The sequence below is a fragment of the Lutra lutra genome, chromosome 12 (assembly GCF_902655055.1).
Source record: "Lutra lutra chromosome 12, mLutLut1.2, whole genome shotgun sequence".
Taxonomy (NCBI): Eukaryota; Metazoa; Chordata; class Mammalia; order Carnivora; family Mustelidae; genus Lutra; species Lutra lutra.
The window spans coordinates 92832915-92851274 of NC_062289.1; the positions used below are offsets into that span (position 1 = coordinate 92832915).

At 46.0% G+C, this 18360-nt stretch overlaps 1 protein-coding gene across 1 annotated transcript in view; it reads left to right on the forward strand.

Annotated features, from left to right (window-relative positions):
* Positions 1–18360, forward strand: part of CCDC60 (coiled-coil domain containing 60) — a 161968-nt gene that overhangs the window by 10189 nt on the left and 133419 nt on the right. The window lies entirely within an intron of this gene.

Consider the following 18360-nt stretch of genomic DNA (forward strand, 5'->3'; position numbering starts at 1 on the left):
AGTAGGAAAGGATGATTGCCCATCATTTGCATTGACATGGATGGAACTGGAGGGGATTATGCTAAGTGAAATAAGTCAAGCAGAGAAAGACAATTATCAGATGGTTTCACTCATATGTAGAACACAGCAATAGCACGGAGGACCACAGGGGAAGGGAGGGAAATCTGAGGGGGGAGAAATCAGAGAGGGAGATGAACCATGAGAGACTATGGACACCAGGAAACAATCTGAGGGTTTCAGAGGGGAGGGGAGTGGGAGGAAGGGATAACGCGGTGATGGGTATGGAGCAGGGCATGTGTTGTGATGAGCATTGGGTGTTATATGTAACTAGTGAATCACTGAGCACTGCATCAAAAACTAATGATGTACTAGACAGTCGCTAACTGAACATAATAATAATAATAATTTTAAAAGACTGGGTCTTTTAAAAAAAAAAAAAAAAGACTGGGTCCAGAATGATAACAGAGATTGATTTATGATGAATACCATTCCACATTTTGTGCTTTAAGTACTTCCAACCACCCCCAAGTGCTGTTGTGTGTAATGCCAATTTTCTGGTGTAATGACAGTTTTGTTTTGGTGTTTTTGTTTTTGTTTTTGTTTTTGTTTTTGTGGGGGGGACTTTTGTTGATCAAGGAAAAATGGTATCATATTGAGAAAGAAATCTATCTCCTCATGAATCGTCATTCTTTCAAGGTTGTGCTGGGGATAGCCAAATGAAGTATACTTTTGTATCCTCCATGGGGTTAAAAACGGCATGATGTTTTAAAATTAAGTGGCACATTGTATAGTCGTGATGATGATACTAGAAGTAACTGTTATTGTTGGTTAACTACTTCCTATGTCCCACGTGCCCTGCCAAGTTCTTCAGTGACTTATCCAATGCCAACCACTCAACAGCGTCAAAAGCTGGGCACTACTTATCCCATTTCGCAGGTAAGCAAACTGAGACATAACTTGACCAGAGTCCCAAGCTAGTTAGTGGCCCCTCTGCCATCCGGACCCAACTTGGGTCAGACTACAAAGTCCCCATCCCTAACCATGATGTATTACTTTGCAGAGTCAAGCCTGGCCATTCACAGGGGCTATGGGTTGAGGGCAATTATGTCCCTACTCTCAAAAGAAGAGCATGAAGAAGGAAAACCACCTCCTTGGAGGGACTTTGGGGAAGGAGAAGAAATACTAACGGCATCTCATAGGCTATTCTCTTCTAGCTTGTCCTCACCGGCCAAGGTCAAAGTTCAGGGGGGTTTCAAAGTTACTCTAGTCACCCCAGAAGTCCCTGAACTCAGCAGCTGACAGACATTGCACAGGACTCTCATTTCTTTCCAGCCCACTGCCCAAAATCTCACCAAGTCTCCGTCCCATCTTCTGTAATACCAGCATTACAAAAGCCCTGTCCATTGAATGAAGCCCAGGATCCAATCAAAACAAGAATTTTTTTTTTTTTTTTTTTGGTGCCTCCCCAACTACCTTCAATGATTTTCAGCAGGGGAAGCTTTGCTCCAGCCCCAGCATAAAGATGATGTATCCAGTGCCCTTCCTGCTTGCCCTTGGGTGGTACCAGCCTCACGGTCTCTCCAAGTCACAAGACACAGTCACGATTCACAAATTACAAGCATTGGTTCTCGGTACTAATATATTAAGCAACACTTCCACCTTCCTTCAAGGAGAAGAATGTGCTGTTAAGGACACCTACCTGCGGGGTGCCTGTGTGGCTCAGTCGTTAAGCGTCTGCCTTCAGCTCAGGTCATGATCCCCGGGTCCTGGGATGGAGCCCCACATCAGGCTCCCTGCTCAGCAGGAAGCCTGCTTCTCCCTCTCCCACTCCCCCGCCTGTGTTCCCTCTCTCACTGTGTCTCTCTCTGTCAAATAAATAAATAAAATCTATTAAAAAAAAAAAAAAAAAGAACACCTACCTGCTAAGGAAGCTTAGGACGGCTTCTCGCAGGTCACTTGCCACAAGGGAGGGCAGTGTAGGGCAATGCTCTTTCCTTTACCCACAGAGGAGCTCCTGCTCCCCTTAGCTTTCTGTGTCAGCTGGAAGGGAAAATAGGGAGCACAGGAAAGTTCTCAGTGGTACCGCCATAAAAGATCTGTATTCTTGTAGGGCCTAGCAAAGGTCTAAAGCTGGCTCTTTTCTCCTATAGGCACCTCTGTTGGTCCTTTGGAAGTTCTCTACTGCGGCCTCCCAAATAATTCCAGCTCTCTACACATTGTCTATCAGATGCACGTCCCTCAGATTCTGGTTTACCAGTAGTCCGCTCCATCCAGACTCCCAACTGTGATGCCTCCCAGGCTTCTGATAGGAGCCACAGTAGGCAAAACCCCAGGTTAATATTCCTGCCTGGGATGTCCCTTCTGGTGCCCAGGATTTACTCCTGCTTGACACACCATCAAAGACAAACACCACTTCCTAACCCAGCACCAGCCCCAGGAGCACCTCCTAGCCTGCCTCTGTCCTCTGGATTTGCCAGGAGAGGGTCCGGGACCAGCTCAGCAGTCCCCCAGCTGCTGGGATCACACTTCAAACTCGTGAGCAGGCCCACCAAAGCCTCTCTGTTATTCCGTCTGAAGTGAAGGACAAAGCTTCCTCCTCCCTTTGGGGTCAGGATTCAAAGCATCCGGGCAGGTGTTGTTGAAGAAATCCCTCCAGAAATCCCTTTCTCCCTTTCCATTCTCTGTTTTTTACACTCTCAAAGTGGATAAGGATTGAGAGATCCATTCTCCTGCAGCCACCTCGAAGATGCCGTCAGGGTGGTCTCTCTCTCCTTTCATTTGGAGTGTGACGCCTGTGGCATCTTACCTCCTCAGTCTACACCATCCTCGTTGACCCATCTTGCTATCCTGCCACCTACTGAGGGTTCACGATGCGCCAGGTGATTTACAAACACTATCTTGAGGCCTTCTGACAGCCCCGTGAGGGAGGCTCTACCTCCTCCATTTTACAGGTCCAGAAGACACTCAGTCCCAAAAGGTGATTCAGGTGACAGAGAAGCCGAGACTCAAACCCAGGCCAGCCTGGCTGCGAAGTCCCATTTCGTTCTCTCTGCTCCGTGCCAAGGCTGTTAATATTCACTGGGACGGGGACCCGGCTTCACCCTCAAGTCTCCAAATTCAGTTCTAGGCCAGGCTTCCACAGCCATAATCTTCTTGTCGCCGAAGCCTTTCTGAGCTCATCAGAAGTCACAGGAGCATCCTGGGGGAGAACGTCACACTGTCCACAGAAGTCACATCAAATGCAGCCGTCTCACGGTTACTCACAAAACAAAGTGTCCTTTTTCTTCCTTTTTGATATTAGAACATGGTCCTACTGCAAATTGACTTGAAAGGAAGCCGGACTCTATTGTTCCTTGTCTGCCTGTGAAGGATGATCGCTACTCCTGGCACCTAAAGGACCTGAATGTAATACAAGGGTAGAGCCCTTAATGAAGGGGCGGGGAGGCTGGTCAGAGGTCAGACACCCCCCGCCCCGGAAGCAGCCAGCCCCAATTCGGGGAGAATCAAAAACAGCCACTCCCCAGAAAGCAGTTTTTATTTCACTAAAGTTCTGGAAGCTGTTTCTTTCTCTCCCCCTCTCCTCCCTCCTTCCCTCCCTGGCCTTTGTATCCTAACTTCAGCACTATCTGTTAGCTCTTCCTGTGTTTCCTTTAGCTTTGTTAATTCTTGTAACAATTTCATGTGTTTAAAAAAAGAGAAAAGGGGCACCTGGGTGGCTCAGTCGATTAAGCCGATACCTTCAGCTCAGGTCATGATCCCAGGGTTCTGGGATGGAGTCCCGCATCGGGCTCTCTGCTCAGCAGGGAGCCTGCTTCTCTCTCTGCCTCGGCCTGCTTGTGCGCACTCTCTCTCTCTCACGAATAAATAAATAAAATCTTTGAAAAAAAAAAAAAAGAGAGAGAGAGAAAGAAAGCCCCAGACAGCCTGGCCTCATGGACACCAGGGGAAGGCGGCATTTCAGACCAATGGCTAAGCCATCCAGTCCCACTCACGGTTTCATTAATGCTCTTTTCATCTCCCCTGGATTGTAATGGAGCCTCTTCTGTAATTGTGTACTTTAGGTAAATAGATCGTTGGGTAAGATTGATAGCAGGGTGGCCCAAGTAACATTTTACACCAGAAGCAGAAGAGTACGAGGGTGTCTCCAGCTGTAAATGACAAGACCACAATTCATGCCATGTCATTTAAGGGTGTGGCGGGCTCTTCCGGCATAAATCAACATTTTCTGAAGCCCGGCTTTTCTGCTTTCACAAAGAAAAAGAAGCTTTCTTCCCAGCTAGACACATAGCACCAGAGTTTCAGGCAAATGGGGGGTTTGTTTTGATAATGAACTTGATACCCAGTTACAACTCATTAATACAGACCACGCGATGTCATTGCAGCTAATTCCTGCATTTTACAAAGCCTGGATCACAACAAAACATATTACTGGCCCCAAATGAATTTTTTAAAATGAACAGACCCCACAAGGGCCCAACGGGTTCAAGGCTGAAACGGTACAGTCGTGTGGAAGCGCGAATTCACTGGCGTGCCTTTGCTGCTGATTCAATCAGGGTCACCCAGCACTCAGACACGTCTTTGTCTTCATGGACAGGTAGACTGCAGGCCAACAGAACCCAAGCTGAAGAATTCCTTCTGTAGGTTCAGGAAGCAGAAGAACCCAGACCAACAGTTTCTCCAGCTGAGAAGTGCTGAAAATGAGGAGATGCCACCCAGAACCATAGAGCCCTAGGGAAACCTTGAAAGGCATCTATCCAGCTGTCTGTCCAAAGCCAGAGCATGGGATGATGGTATCGCTGGCCCTGGAGTCAGCCTGACACCGGATGAGCCCTGCTCTGCTACTTGTTGGCTGCACGACTCTGGGCAAATCACCTCTTGCTCCAAGTCTCAGTTTCCTTTTTGGCAAAATGGGGAATAAAGGCGGTTCCTACTGTTAGGATCCTCATAACTTAGGTAACCAGAGTATCCTGGTCTCAGAGAGCACTGACCAGAGGTGGGTGCAGTACTTAGATGTGGTCTGATCTATATCTTCTTCCAGCTTGTTGATAAAATTGCTGATGGAGACCAGGCTGATATTTAGGGCTTATTACAACAAGACCAAGTAGGATCTTCTCTTCAAGAAGCCTTCCCTGACTCTTTCCCTTGTCTCCTCCCCGACCCAGTTCTGCAGGGTTCCATAGTCCTAGCTCCTGTCACACACCTGCTCATGGGTCTCGTGTCACTACCCACAAAGAGGGTCACAGAAGCAGGGACCTCCACTCATGTTTTTGAATTCCCCAATTCATCCAACAGCTATTTGCGGCACATCTATTACGTGCCAGTCTCGGGGAAGACAATAAATATTTGTTGACTGTATTATTTCAAGATCTTCCCCAAAGAGAGAACCTATTACCTCCTTGGATATCTACTTGCTCTGAACAATACAAATCCTATTGGAAATGTATTGCTCTTGGTACACATTTTTTTTTAAGCATCCACTCATTCTTGCCTGTAGGTTTTCTGGCAATATTCAAGGAGCCTGTTCACTTCTGGGAACATGTCCTCCCTGCCATCTTTGGTGACATTTCTTTGACTAGTTCAGCTCACGGGTGCTTTATAGAAGACTAGGTTTCCTTATGCTGCCCCCTTCCTTTGTTATTGGAACTTTGCTTGCTTCTTCCTTTCATTTCAATCACATTCATTCATACCCTCTTCTCCATGTGATTCATTTCATTCAAAATTTCTTTTCCAGAATCCCCACCCGTCTAACCCCATGTTTCTTTCTAGAGCCTTTCGCCATGAGTTCATATCAACCTTTTCATGAGATCTTTTTTTTGTTTTTAAGATTTTGTTTATTTATTTTACAGACAGAGATCACAAGTAGGCAGAGAGGCAGGGAGAGAGGGCGAAGCAGGCTCCCTGCTGAGCAGAGAGCCCGATGTGGGGCTCCATCCTGGGACCCTGGGATCATGACCTGAGCTGAAGGCAGAGGCTTTAACCCACTGAGCCACCCAGGCACCTGAGATTTTTTTTTTTTTTTTAGAATCTCTCTCTCTCTCTCTCAAGTCTAGTGCAGAATGTGGCCAGAATTCTCTTCCCTCATAATACAATACCAAGCCCCAGATACATACACTGTGGTCAGCCTTCCCAGCGTTTCTCTCATTCATTGCTTCCAAGTCCATTTTTCACGTTATTCCTGTGTCTATCCAGAGAATAAATTCCTGGCAATGCAAATGAGAGAGATATCAGATGTTTCGCTTTGGGTTTGTAACAAAGGCCTGAAAAATTGGCCTCTCATCATTGCAGTATCTTGTCAGGACTGGTTTTGGCGTTTCTAGCATTCACCTGTGTGTTGTGAAGTCTTTTCCCACTATTAGATTTTTTTCTAAATCATTTTATTCTCACCCAAGTGCTTTAAAAAAAAACCCACTTTAAAAAATTAAAGTATAACACACATAGAGAAAAGTATGCAAATATAAGCGTACAGCTTGATGAAATTTTACACAGTGAAAAAAAATCTACGCAACTTCTTCACCAAGGTCAAGGGTTAGAGTATTACCAAAGCCCCAGAAACCCCTTGAAGCTACCCCCCGCCAGACACAAGCCCCTTCTCCCCAGTGGTAATCACCACCCTGATTTTGATCACCATCAGTATGATTTGCCTGTTTTTTTTTTTTTAAGATTTTATTCTTAAGAGAGCGAGAGAGCACAAGCAGGGGAAGGGCAAAGGGAGAGGGTCACGCAGACTCCCCACTGAACAGGGAACCTGAGTGGGGCTCGATCCCAGGACCCCAGGATCATGACCTGAACCAAATGCAACGCTTAACCGACTGAGCCACCCAGGTGCACCCCTAGTATGCCTGTTTTTTTAGATGTCGTTGAAATGGAATCACACAGTACAAACTCTTTTGGACCTGGCTTCATTTGTACATTACGTTTACGAGATTCACTTATGTTTTCATGTCAGATGTCCGTTCTCATTGCTGAATCATATCTACTCTCTGAATTACCACAATTTATGCATTTACCTGTCGAACGATTTTTGGGTTGTGTTGTTTTGGGGGGAGGTAAAAGGGGATGGAACTATTACGAAAATGCTGACCTTTGTACATGTCTTATAAAGACAAAATGCGCAGACTTCTGTTAGGTCTGTGCACATGGTGGGGATCACTGGCCACAGGGTATCCATTCAACCTTAGTAGATGACCACCGTACCGTCATCCACAGTAACCACAACCATTTACCCTCACACCAGCAGCGTATTCTAGTTCCAGCTATGCCACATCCTCAACAGTCTTGGTATTATCTTTTTTTTTTTTTCAAGTGGCTTCATGCCAGCGCAGAGCCCAACGTGGGGCTTGAACTCACGACCTGAGCTGAGATTAAGAGTTGGACACGTCACTGACTGAGCCACCCAGGTGTACCCCCCCTTTTTTTTTAAAGATTTTATTTATTTATTTGACAGGCAGAGATTACATACAAGTAGGCAGAGAGAGAGGAGGAAGCAGGCTCCCCGCTGAGCAGAGAGCCCTATTCGGGCCTCGATCCCAGGACCCTGGGATCATGACCTGAGCCGAAGGCAGAGGCTTTAACCCACTGAGCCACCCAGGCGCCCTATGTACCCCCCTTTTTAATTGAAGTACAGTTATATTATTTTCAGGTGTACAACACAGTGATTTGACAATTCTGTACATCACTCAGGGCCCCCCACGGTGAGTGTGGTCACCATCTGTCTCCATACAACATCATGATGGTGTTGCCAACTGTATTCCCTTTGCTAACTAAGTCATCCCTGTGACTTAGTTATTTTATAACTGGAAGTCAGTCTTTTCTTATTTTAGTTATTTGAGTGGGTGTTTAGTAGGGAACACCTTGTGGTTTTAATTTGCATTTCCCTAGTGCCAAATGAGGTTCCCACCTTTTCATAGGTTTATTGGCCATTTGGATACACCTTTCTGGGAAGTGCCTGTCCAAGTCTCTTGCTCACTTTCTCACTGTCACATACATCTAAGATCCACTGCCAGGTGTGGGGAAACTGGGACTTTCGAACAGTGCAGGTGGGAGTGGAAATCTGTCCGTATTTGGAGCATAGTTTCAAATACATTAAGTTCTTTTATGCAGTCATTTCACTTTGGGTACTGATCATACGATAATGTTCCTGTAGTATCATGCTAAGCGAAATAAGTCCATCAGAGAGAGACAATTATCATATGGTTTCACTCATATAAGGACATAAGGAATAGCGCAGAGGATCATAGGGGGTGGGAGGGAAAAACGGAATGGGAAGAAATCAGGGAAGGAGACAAACCATGAGAGACTCTTAACTGTGGGAAAGAAACTGAGGGCTGCTGGAGGGGAGATGGATGAGGGGATGGAGTAACTGGGGGACGGGCATTAAGGAGGGCACGTGATGTGATGTGCACTGGGTGTTATATGCAAGCGATGAATTACTGAACTCTACATCTGAAACTCTCTCCTTTTTTTTTTAAGATTTTATTTATTTATTTGACAGAGATCACAAGTAGGCAGAGAGGCAGGCAGAGAGAGAGAAGAGGAAGCAGGCTCCCTGCCGAGCAGAGAGCCTGATGCAGAACTCGATCCCAGGACCCTGAGATCATGACCTGAGCCGAAGGCAGAGGCTTAACCCACTGACCACCCAGGCGCCCCTGAAACTCTTCTTTAGAAGATGTTGGCTAATTGAATTTAAATTTTTAAAAAAGTGTTCCTATAAGTACTGTTCTCAAGAATATATACATATATTTATTCAAAATATGCATGTATTGTTGAATATATATACACATGTATGTGTTCTTGAGCGTACACACACACACACACAGAAGGATGCTTATGATAGTTATATTTTGTCAGAAATCTTTCAGTCGCCAGTGACAAATAAAAAGGTGAGGAGGTGTTAGAGAACTCACATTACAGAAAACTCTAGGGGATTTGGCTTCCATTACAGCAGGATCCAGCTTAGACAAAGTCATCAGGAATCTGCCTACCTGTATTCACTCTCCCCATTTCCATCCCAGCGGATTTTATTCTAATGCAAAAGCCTCCGTTGTGTGTCAAAATGGCCATCAGGAGCTCCAGGCTCCAATTCTTCTGGTTTAATAACATTAGGAAGAAAGAAGCATCTCTTTCCCAAATGAGTCATCAAGAGTCCCATCCCTGACTTTTCCACTTGGATACTGCCCACCACAGGAGTTGACAGAACTGGGGTCACCCACACCCACACTGAGGATGGGGGAAGGGTAAATTCTTGAGAAGAAAACCCGGAGGCTTTGATCCAAAAGACGGCAACCCAAATGCTGAAAAGGCAAGACAGAAAATGCCTCTTCCAACAGCATCAATATTATTTTTAAGACTGGAAACAACCTAAAATCTCCATCAATAGGAGAGTCAAATAATGTCATGGACATGCATACTATATGCAGCCACTAAAATAAACAAGTAGATCCATATGTATAGACACGAAAAGACGGCCATTATGGATATAGTTTGGTGGGGAGAGGGAAGGTGATTGCTATATGTACATTATAATGAGTGTGACCATGTGATTTCTTGTCCGAACTGGGCACTTATTCAGGGTGAAAGAAAGTGGTATAATTAATTACGCTGGGACAACACACATAATTGAAGACTGTGGTCAGAATTATAATACCATATTTAATCAAATTTCTATATAGCTATGTCTGTAATCTATCTATCTACCCATCAGTATACATACACTGTTTGTTTATATATATATATATATATATATATATATATATATATATATATATATATGTTTGTCTTTATTTAAGAAAGACTGGGAAGTTGCGTACCTGGCTGCCTCAGTTGGTAGAGCACACAACTCTTGATCTTGGAGTCGTGAGTTTAAGCCCCACATTAGGTTTAGAGCTTACTTCAAAAAAAAAAGAAAAGACCTGGAGGTTGATTGTAGGAAGCATGAGAAGGGGAAAACAGAGGTATATTTTATTATTTTATTTAATTTGTTGAGCTATAAATTACATGCAGTAAACTATTTAAATCTTAAGTTGCACCTCAAAATTCAATTAAAATTTACATATCTAGATAAGCTGTGTAAACACCACATCAAGATAGGAATCATGCCCATCCTCCCAGAAGATTCTCTTAAGTCCCTTCCTTATCCATGCTGCCCTCATGCAGAAGTAATGGCTCCTCTAACTTCTTTGAGCAGAGACAGGTTTTGCTCATTCTTGGACCTCATATAATGAATCATACAGTATGTTCTCTCTCACATCTGACTTCTTTTGCTACCATTACATCTGTACAATTTATCAGTATTTCATTCTTTTTTAAATTTTTAAATTTTTATTATTTTTAAAGATTTTATTTACTTATTTGACAGACAGAGATCACAAATAGGCAGAGAGGCAGGCAGAGAGAGGGAGAAGCAGGCTCCCTGCTAAGCAGAGAGCCCGATGTGGGGCTCGATTCCAGGACCCTGGGATCATGACCTGAGCCAAAGGCAGAGACTTTAACCCACTGAGCCACCCAGGCGCCCCAGTAGTTCATTCCTTTTTACTGGTGGGGAGTGTTGCATTGTTTGCATATACTGATTTATTTATGCACTGTCCCATTGATGGACATATCGGGTGGTTCCAGTTTGGGACTAATATGAATAAAGCTGCTTGGACATACTTTTTTATTTTGTGTGTGTGTGTGTTGTGTGAACATATATATGCACAACTGTTTCAGGAATTGCTGGGTCACAGAATAGGGGTATGCTTAGTTTTATCAGAAATCACCAACATCCCAAAGTGTCAGCCATGTGTGAGCGTTCCAATTGTTCTCCATCCCCATCAAAACAGCCTTGTTAATTTGAGCCCTTCTGGTTAGATGTGTAGGGAGAGCTGACTGTGACATTAATTTGCATTTCCCTGATGAGTAGTAATGTTGGGCATCTTTTCCTATGTTGACTGGCCATGTGGATTCCTCTTTGGAAAGTATCTGAGTCTCTCTTTTTTCAATTGGGTCGTCTTTTTATTATTGATTTGTAGGAATTCTTTATATACCCTAGATAGGAGTCCTTTGCCACATGTATGTATATGTTATCCGGGCTCCTCTTACTCCTTCCATGGTGCCCACTGATGAGTAGAAGTTGTTAATGAAGTCAGATTTATCAACGCTCTCTTATTACAGTTTCTGCTTTTTTTTTTTAAGATTTTATTTATTTATTTGACAGAGATCACAAGTAGGCAGAGAGGCAGGCAGAGAGAGAGGAGGAAGCAGGCTCCCCACTGAGCAGAGAGCCCAATGTGGGGCTCGATCCCAGGACCCTGGGATCATGACCTGAGCCGAAGGCAGAGGCTTAATCCACTGAGCCACCCAAGGGCCCCACAGTTACTGTTTTTATATTTAGGGCCCCTGTGTGGCTCAGTTGGTTGGGCCACTGCCTTCAGCTCAGGTCATGGTCCCGGAGTGTCCCGGGATCGAGTCCTGCATCGGGCTCCAGTTCCACGGGGAGTCTGCTTCTTTCTCTGACCTTCTCCCCTCTCATGCTCTCTCTCTGTCTCTCTCTCAAATAAATAAATATTTATTATTATTATTTAAATATATATATTTAAATAAAGCCACAAGACATGGTTATTAACATGGCTTTAAACAGTCTATTTTCGGGGCACCTGGATGACTCAGTGGGTTAAGCCTCTGCCTTCGGCTCAGGTCATGATCCCAGGGTCCTGGGATCGAGTCCGCATCGGGCTCTCTGCTCAGCAGGAAGCCTGCTTCCCCTCCTCTCTCTCTCTCTCTCTCTCTGCCTGCCTCTCTGCCTACTTGTGATCTCTCTCTCTGTCGAATAAATAAATAAAAATATTTAAAAAAAATAAACAGTCTATTTTCTATCAATGTGAAGAGACTCTGGTCTCTCTCTCCATCTGGGAAAAACTTCCTCAGCTAGGAGACTTGTGTTAGTATTTCTTGTGGTTCAGGATTGCTGGTGACAAATTCCCTCAGTTTCTGTGTGTCTGCAATGTCTTTATTTTGCTGTCATTTTTGAAGGGTATTTTTATTGGCTAGAGAACTAGAGGTGGGCAGGATTTTTGTTTTGCTTTTTCGTGCTCTCGAGATGTTATTCCATTGTCTGATGGCTTTCATAATTTCTGGAAAGGACCCTTCTCTCCTTGGAATTTTAGTCCAACTACTCTTATTTCCATGGCTTTTCAGTGTCTTTGAAAATATTACTTTTGTCCTTTATCTTTTTATCTTCTTGTTACAATGAGAACAGTGGGTTTCCACTAACTGCTGCATCAACTCGGAAACTGAAGTCAGCCTCTTACTGGGGAGAATTCAAGCTGCCGCCCTTCTTCCTGGTTTTTCATTTGTTTGTTCATTCTTCCCTTCCTTCCTTTTTGTCCTTCTTTGTGCTTTTTGTTTCCCTGGTTTATTTTTTAATCAACTTTTTGGAGTATAATTTACATACAATAAAATGCAAACACTTAAAGTCTACAGTTCAATGAGATTGACAAACATATGCACCCCCATGCACCCACCCACCCACGCAATCAAAATAGAGAGCAGTTTCATCATCATTTCCTGCTCCTCTGGAGTCAATCCCTTCCTCCCACCCCAGCCCCAGGCAGCCACTGATCTACTTTCTATCACCATAGATGACTCTGGCCTGGTCTCACATTTCCTATAAGCTGAAACCTACAACACATACTTTTCTATCTCTGGCTTTTTTTCATTCAACGAGTCCAAGACTCATCCCCATTGCTGGATATACCCATACGTGGCTTGCTCCTTGTTACTGGTGAACTGTATTCCATTGCGTGACTGTATCAGAGTTTATCCATTCTCTTGTTGGTGGACATGTGAGTTGGTTCCAGTTTTTCTTCCTTATTAAAATCCGAAATGCTGTCAGTAATTTGCCAGTGCAGCTCATAACTGACGCATGTCCTAGTGACCAGAGCCCAGTCCTGGCGCTTGTGGAAGCTTCAGCATAGATGTCAGATCTGTGTCGGAAAAGTAATCACAGGTGTGATGAGTGTTGCAGAAAGGCACACCCGGGCTGCCCCAGAGCAAACAGCAAGAACACCCTGGAGGAGCATTTGAGATGAGAATCAGGGATGGCAGGGAGGGAACACAGTGAAGTTTGAGGCAGGGTCTGGGTGCAAAAGAAAATTCAGCAGACATAGAAGGCAGACAGAATTCGTTCATCACTGAACGTCTGCCTAGTGACAGAGACACTGTGGTAGACATTTTACTTTTTCAAAGATTTTATTTATTTATCAGAGACAGAGAGAGTGTGTGTGAGAGAGAGAAAGAGAGCGCACACACATAAGCAGGCAGAGTGGAAGGCAGAGAAGCCGGCTCCCTGCCGAGCAAGGAGCCCAATGCAGGATTTGATCCCAGGACCCTGGAATCATGACTTGAGTTGAAGGCAGCAGCTTAACCAACTGAGCCACCCAGGCGTCCCTGTGGTAGACCTTTAAAAATATATATATATATATATTATTTCATCTAATCCTCAAAACAACTGTGGGAAGTATTTATGGCTCCATTTTGGCAACGAGGAGGCTGACATTCAGGTAAATGAGCTAACTCGTCCCAGGGGACACCCTTATTGGTCAACTAGGATTCAAACCCAGCTCTGTCTGGCTCCAAACTCCACGCCTCCCTCCTGACCTGAGGCCCAACCCTGGTGACACTGAGTGCAGGGGAGATGGAAAGACAAGAATACATTAGAGAAAGATCAATGAACACACACACACACAGAGAAAACACAAAAAAACAAAAACAAGCCAGAAACATTTATTAAGTGAATAAATATCTAAGAAAAAAAGCCTTAGCATATTTTCTCATTTGTATTTATTTAATTGCTTAAAGATAAAAATAGCCATCTCTGCTACATTTATCAAATCCTATCCATTCTGCCCCACAATGTCACATCATGTGAGTGCAGGCTTTGGTGGTGCGGTGGTGGTTAGGTGTGTGTGTGTATGTGTGCAGGTGTGCATGTGTGTTTTGTGGTCAGAGGCAAGAGCTAGAAGAAAGCGGGTCAGAGAAATACCAAGAGGTGTTTACAAACTAAAGGGCAGAGAGATCTATCAGTTAACCACAGTGAGATAAATAGTACTGCCAATTAATTTTATATTCTCAGAAGCGGGAGCAGAGAACGCTGCCTGAACAAGGAAAGCGTCACTGGGGGCTTTCATATTTGGTGGCGTCTGCCATGTAATTTGTCCCCTTTTTCCACGACAGAAATATGTGGTATTAACTGGGGGATGTGATTGGAATACCGGCGGAGGCTGACTTTGATGGGAAACACACAGGCGGGTGCCTAACAGCCGATGGAGATCAGAGACGGTCTCTCTCCAGTAAACTCACAAATTGCGATCTGCTTAATAAGAGAAGGGCATTGGGGCCAAGACCGCAATGCGTAAAAGGACTGTGCCACCCACCGGGCGTCCGGGCCTCCCAGTAACAGTCATAGTTAAGATACACTGACAGCTTACTGGCTACATGCAGAGGGCACGGTGGTCCTTCACCTGATCTCATCCATTTCATCCCCAAACAGGCACAGAAGGGAGAGGATTTTATTACCCCCATTTTAGAGAGAAGAAAACTGAGGATAAAGATGCTCGGTGACTCAGTTGAGGGTATGGAGCCAGCAGTCCCGTCTGCCTTTCATCAAAGCCCTTGACTTTAAACCTTTGCTTTATCCTAGATCCCTAGGGGAGAGGGGGCACCGGCGGTGGAGCACAGGATAACAGACAGTCCCTGCCAGAAGCCTGAGAAACCCCACTCCCATGTGGACAGAGAAACTGCGCTTTGGGGGTGAGATGATGCTCCGTGAGGAGATCCAAGCAGTCAGAGAGAATCTTTTTTTTTTTTTTAAAGATTTTATTTATTTATTTGACAGAGAGATCACAAGCAGGCAGAGAGGCAGGCAGAGAGAGAGGAGGAAGCAGGCTCCCTGCTGAGCAGAGAGCCCGATGTGGGGCTCGATCCCAGGACTCCGAGATCATGACCCCAGCCGAAGGCAGCGGCTTAACCCACTGAGCCACCCAGGCGCCCCAGTCAGAGAGAATCTTAAACTCCCAGAACACATGCGCCCATTCTCCTAATTTGAGGGTTAGGAAAACTGAGGTGCAGAGCAAGGCCAGTGGGCCTTGTGTATGTTTCGCACAAGAAATACAGCTTTGGGGCGCCTGGGTGGCTCAGTGGGTTAAAGCCTCTGCCTTCGGCTCAGGTCATGATCCCAGGGTTCTGTGATGGAGCCCCACATCAGGCTCTCTGCTCAGCAGGGAGCCTGCTTCCTCCTCTCTCCGCCTACTTCAATCTCTAGCTGTCAAATAAATAAATAAAATCTTTAAAAAGAAAAAAAAAGAAGAAGAAGAAAGAAATACAGCCTTCAGGGACCGGCCCCTGTGTCCCGGTAGGATCAAGGGGAGCCACCCCAGAAGGCGTCTCCTAGGTAAGAACAGAAGTAATAGCAAACACTTCTACTGTACTCCCTATGTGCCAGGCACTGTCCTAACTACTTTCACAAAGATTAACTCATTTAGCTTCTATATGACTCGAAAGGGCAGGTACTGTTATCATTCCCCCCATTTTACCCACGAGGAAACTAAGGCACAGAGAGCTTAGGAGGCTTCTCTGAGGTCCCTGGGGCTCACCTCCCCACCCTCTGAGTTAATTCCATCCATCACCATTCACACAACAGCCTAGACCTCTCCGGGAAGAGCAGTGACGACTTCCCCTCATTCCTCTGTGGCCGCTCATGGCTTTCCTTCCCCACATGGTGATCCTGCGTCGCACACTCCCTGAGTGCCTCCCGCCCTGCTCCCCGACTCGGCATTTGACGTATAGGGGCGTCCCATCTTTCCTCAGTGACATGGAACGAGTCTCCATGTTAGTGTCTGTGTGCAGGAGCTCAGGAGGCAGGGTTGCCCTTCACGGTGACCTTCGCTAAGCTTCTATGGACGCCCCATCAACACTTGAGCTCTGCCCAAATGTCCATCAGCTGACGGGTGGGTAAACAAGGCGTATCCGTGCAGTGGACTATTACTTGACCACAAACAAGGAAGGAAGTACTGATACACCCACCGATGTGGCCAAACCTTGGAGCCGTGATCCCGAGTGAGAGAAGCCAGACACGCCCAAGGACTCAGCGTAGGATCCACTCATATGAGATTCCAGGAAAGGAAAATCTAGAGACAAAAGATGTCTGTGGCTTCCAGGGGCTAGGGAGACTGGGAGGGTAATGGAGTGATAGCTAAAGGGTTTCTTTTTGAGCGGATGAAAATGTTCTAAAACGGACTGTCACGATGGTCGCCCAGATCTGGGCATTGATACAAAACCCATGGAAATGCACACTGCAAGGGGGTGAACTGGGTGGTACGTGGATTACATCTCAGTGAAGCTGTTGAAGAAGAAGAAATGGGGGACGAGGAGGAAGAGGAGGAGGAAACTCTGAAGCAGGACTGCTCTGGTTCCAATACCAAATCCGCCACTCCCTAGCTCTGCAGCCTTGGGGCTCTCCACCCGCCTCCCTTTTCCAGTCTAATGAGAGTGGAGGACGTAGGTAACTGATTTGAAAATGTTTAGCAATCAGCATAGCAAGGACTTTGGACCAGCCCTTAACCCTTTGGCTGCTGGATCGAGAGGAGGTGGGGGGGCGGGGAGTGCAGGAGACAGGCTGGGGTGGCCAGGGATTGGGGGAAGGGGGGGTGCTTAGAGCATCCCTCCTTGCCCACCAGCAAAGAATCACAGACTTCTGCGCTTCGAGTTTGCAACCACAGGAGAAACCACCAGAAATTTGGTTTGTCATTAGCAGCCACTGAAGCTGTGACTTGCAGGAACACAACGCGCGTCTGGAGCACTTCTCCTGCCCTTTTGGAGCCCCGTTTTCCAGTGCAGAGATTTCCATATAATTAACGCGGGTTCATAAATGTGCCCAACTTGGGTTTCCATGGAGACTCCCCGAGCTTAATTAACGTGGCCAGGGTTGCACCGCTGCTCCTCGGTTCAGGCTAACCTCCACTTACTCTCCATTTTATTTTTAATACCCCAAATTTAATAGGCGCTGATTATTTCTCCTCCTCCACTGGTGTCACCCTTCTCCCTTTGCAGTTCTTTTTCCTCTTTCTTCTCCTTTCTTTGCTTTCCTAATTAATACCTCCGGAGGAGGAAGGAAAGTGGGGAGGAAAGACAAAACCCGTTTCTCTTGGGTGACAGAGGAGGAACCCATGCAAAGGAAAATCTCACACTGGGGCACAGGGTGATGTCTCGGGCTGATAAAACTCAGGGTTGCAGAACTAGGGATGCAGTGGGGCAGGGCGGGGTGGGGGGGGGTGCGGGGATAAAAGCCAGGCGGGCAGATTTGTATGAGGATATGCAAACATCGCAGGCGTGACCTTATATGGGGCCTTCCTCGCCTCTGGTGGGGAATGGACCATGAATCCAGGCTGGTGAAGTCACTATATTTGGAGAGGAAGATGCTTGCCGTGTAGTTTTAAGAAGATTTACAATGCACAAAGGCTTATCTCCGACCAGTCTTTCTTGAAGTCCAGAAACGGGTGAAGACTGCAGGCGGAGGCCTGACAAATTGCATTCCTTGGCGGGGAGGGAGACCTTTCCAGCAGCACCGGGTTAAAAAAACATTTGCATCACCTTGCGCTTCTCAGATCTGCAGAGCGGGTGGGGATTCAGAGAGCGGCAGGAGTTTAAAGCCAGACAGATTACTGAAAGCTAATGTCAGATCCCCAGGAATCATTTTTTCCCCCGAGAATCAGTGATGTTTTAAGAATACGGCCTCAGCGGCTGTGCAACCAGGGGCAAGTTACTTCACCTACCTGAGCCTTAGCGTCCCCATCTGTAACACGAGGACTGTAGTAATACTCGCCCCGAGGGTTTGTTACACAGATAAATGGGTCATGCATTGAAGCAGCGTCTGACAAGTTAAGTAATCCTCATGGAGTGTTAATTACCATTGTGGGTCGCAGTCCTGGCACCCAGCACTGGGCCTGGCATAGAGTAGCTGCCAGTTAATGATTGTCAAATGAATGAATATGATTAAATGGGGGTCCAGAAGCCCACCAAAGGAATCAATAAGTGCCTCTGTTACCCACACTTTCCTTTCTTAATCCACTTCCTAAAAGCAAGGATTTCACATTTAAATGCCACTCCCTCCCCACCCCCTCCCCACCCCCTCCCCACCCCCCACCCCCCACCCCACCACCACTAGGCAGGAAATAAAAATGAGCAACTAGTCTTGCAGATGAGGACACATACCTCTCTTTCAAACACTAGGGAAGTCCTGGCCAGACCCAGACTTGAGACCCGGTCAGAAACAGGGGTCGTTTGATCTGTCCAAACCTGCCCGACGTCTGATTCCAATCCCAGCCCCAT